Genomic DNA, 2,981 nt, shown 5'->3' with positions numbered 1-2,981 from the left:
ATACATACGATTCAAAAGAAAAGATTCAATTCATGGCTGAATATTCATAAACTAAGATTCCAGACTCAATATTCGACAATTCAGACTCAAAGCTAAAAATTCAACAGTTCAAATCGAATATACAAGATTCCAGGGTCAAGATGTAAAAGTCAATATTGAATATCCAAAATTCACAATTAGGGAATCAGAGCTCAATATTCAAAACTCAATAGTGATGGAATTCAAGATTCTAAATTCAAGATTCTAGGATGAGTATTAAGTGGACAAGTCGATATTAATTCTAAATGGAAGAGTCAAGTTACAAGAATCATGATTCCAGACACCATATATAGTTCGGATTCAAGAGTCAATATTCAAATGTCAAGATGTAAGAGACAAGGTTCGAGTGTCAAGATCCAAAAGTCAAGATTCAAATCAAGAGTCAAAATTAAAGAGCCTGGATTAAGGAGTCGAGATTAAAGAGTCGAGATTAAAGGGTCGAGATTAAACAGTCGTGATTAAAGAGTCGAGATTAAAGAGTCGAAATTAAAGAGTCGAGATTAAAAAGTCGAGATTAAAGAGTCGAGATTGAAATAGTCGACCTTAAAGAGTAGTAATTAAACAGTCGAAGTTAAAGAGTCAATATTATGGTGAAGATTTAAAAGTGAAGATTTAAGAGTCGATATTCAAGAATCAAGATTCAGGGCACAAGATTTACAAGTCCAGATTAAGTATTCAAGATTTAAAACTCAAGTATGTACAGACTCAATCAAGATTTATGATTTAGGAATCAGAGGTCCAAAATGCAATGGTAATAGGATTTTGAATGAAAAATAAAAATTAGATGGACAAGATTCAAAGGCCCTAATTCAGAAGATTTAAGGGCCAAGATGTAAAGTATAAAAGTAAATATTGATTCAAGAATTTACAATTTAGGAATCATAAATCAAAAATTCAAATTTAGGATTGAAGGTTCAATGGTAAAAATGAATAGGAACCAGAGCCCAATATTCAAGATTGAATAATAGGGGATTTAGGATTCTGAATCTAAGATGCAAAGTTTCAATTCGCTTGATTCAAAATTAAAGATTCAGAGTAAAAATTTAAGAGACATGTTTCAAAAATTCAGAATAAAGGATGAAGATGCAAGACCCAAGATTCAACATTCAAGAATTATAATCATAATCTAAGAGGAAGTTTCAATATTAAATCGTTCTAATCCAAGAGGCAAAATTCCAGGGTAAAGATTCAAGGTTCCAAGTTTACCTAGAACTGACTATTCAAGTTGGAAATTTAGGAATCTGGAGTAAAGTGTCAGGAATCAAGGGTCAAGATTGAAGCATCAGGATTTAAAGATGAAGGGTCAATGGTCATGATTCAAGAATAATTTTCAAAATACATAAGATTCAAAAGACGATATTAAATTCATGGCTGAATATTTAAAAATCAAGCTCAAAAATTAAGATTCAAGAGTCAATATTCAACAATTCAGACTCAAAGGTCAAAATTCAACAGTTCAAATCGAATATACAAGATTCGAGGGTCAAGGTTGAGTATAAAAAATTCACAATTAGGGAATCAGAGCTCAGTATTCAAAACTCAATAGTGATGGGATTCAAGATTCTAGGATGAATATTAAGTGGATAAGTCTATATTAATTCCAAATGGAAGAGTCAAGTTACAAGAATCATGATTCAAGATAAGAGTTCAGATTCAAGAGTCAAGATTCAAAAGCGAACAGTCAAGATTCAAAGCTCAAGATGCAAGAGACAAGGTTCGAGTTTCAAGATCCAAGAGTCAAGATTCAAATCGAGATTAAAGAGTCGTAATTAAACAGTCGAGGTTAAAGAGTCAATATTAGAGCCGAGATTAAAAGGCGAAGACTTAAGAGTCAATATTCAAGAATTAAGATTCAAGTGTTAAAATTAAGCGATCAAAAGCCAAGCGTCAAGGTTCAAGAGGTCGATATTCAGGGCTCAAGGTTTTCAAGATCTAAGACTCAAGATCTACACAGACTCAATCAAGATTCATGATTTAAGTTCTCGACGCCATCTAGGTTCCTTTGAAATCCGTTTAGATAAGATGCAAGATATTTCTATGGGTGATTTGTTATTACCTCAGTTCTTTGTTGTCGCCACTAGAGGCCATACGAGTGTCATCTGCAATAGTTCCTTTTTTCGTCGCAGATTTTTTCTTCTCATTCATTTAGTACTTCGGATTCTATGAATTCTCCGGGATATGGTAGACTCTGACCATCTTGAGTATCGGGTAGCCGGTAGATGCTGTGGATTCTGAACATTGTTAGATAGATCATGTAGATCGTGAAGATACCATAAACCTTCTCTGAGAAATGAAAGTTACGTAAGTATCTAAAGAAATTAACCTTTACAGCTGGTGTATGACTGCGTCCACTTAAGGAAAAGGACAGCACTATTTTAAAAATAAAAGTGATAAAATATTGTTTATAGACAAACCCATTCTACAACAAAAACGACAGATACTGAAAAAGCTGATACACAAATAACTATTATGTAATTGTTTTGTATAATTTCCTAACATTTATTATCGGTACAAATAGTTCCTTGTCCCTTAACGCAATTACATGTGTTACAGTCAACTTGGGTGACAGTTCCCTCCACGCAATTCAACGACCTCCGGTATTCGCCACCGAGGCTGCAAAATTTTTAATTACGGACAGTGGGGATCACTAGATTACACTCACCAAGCCATTTGGGTACATGCCAGTAGTCCTCCACTTAAACAAGTGCAATTGTTGCAATTATTCTCCTTGTAAGGTGCACCCTTTTCACATTCTGCAAGAAGATATCATCAGTTGTGGTCGAAACTGTACGTTTCATAATTACGAAATTCTGCCACAGACGTTGCGACTAAAACACAAACTAGGAAACTCAATATTTGGTGTTTCATTTTGATCGACTAGTTCAAATCTTCAAACTGTACTGATTTCCACTCCATATTTCGTATAAGGATATCACTACGAC

General features: G+C 33.9%; 1 long non-coding RNA gene across 1 annotated transcript; it reads right to left on the bottom strand.

Moving 5' to 3' along the window:
- Nucleotides 1-2,423: 2,423 nt before the first annotated feature.
- Nucleotides 2,424-2,981, bottom strand: LOC116180190. Its single transcript, XR_004147089.1, has 3 exons — nucleotides 2,844-2,981; nucleotides 2,702-2,792; nucleotides 2,424-2,652 (listed from the first exon to the last, which is right to left on the bottom strand). It is a non-coding gene; the product is annotated as an uncharacterized LOC116180190 (long non-coding RNA).

The sequence above is a fragment of the Photinus pyralis genome, unplaced genomic scaffold, assembly GCF_008802855.1.
Source record: "Photinus pyralis isolate 1611_PpyrPB1 unplaced genomic scaffold, Ppyr1.3 Ppyr1.4_LG9, whole genome shotgun sequence".
Lineage (NCBI taxonomy): Eukaryota > Metazoa > Arthropoda > Insecta > Coleoptera > Lampyridae > Photinus > Photinus pyralis.
The sequence above is the reverse complement of the archived record's forward strand: the minus strand, read 5'-3'. Positions and strand labels throughout refer to the sequence as shown.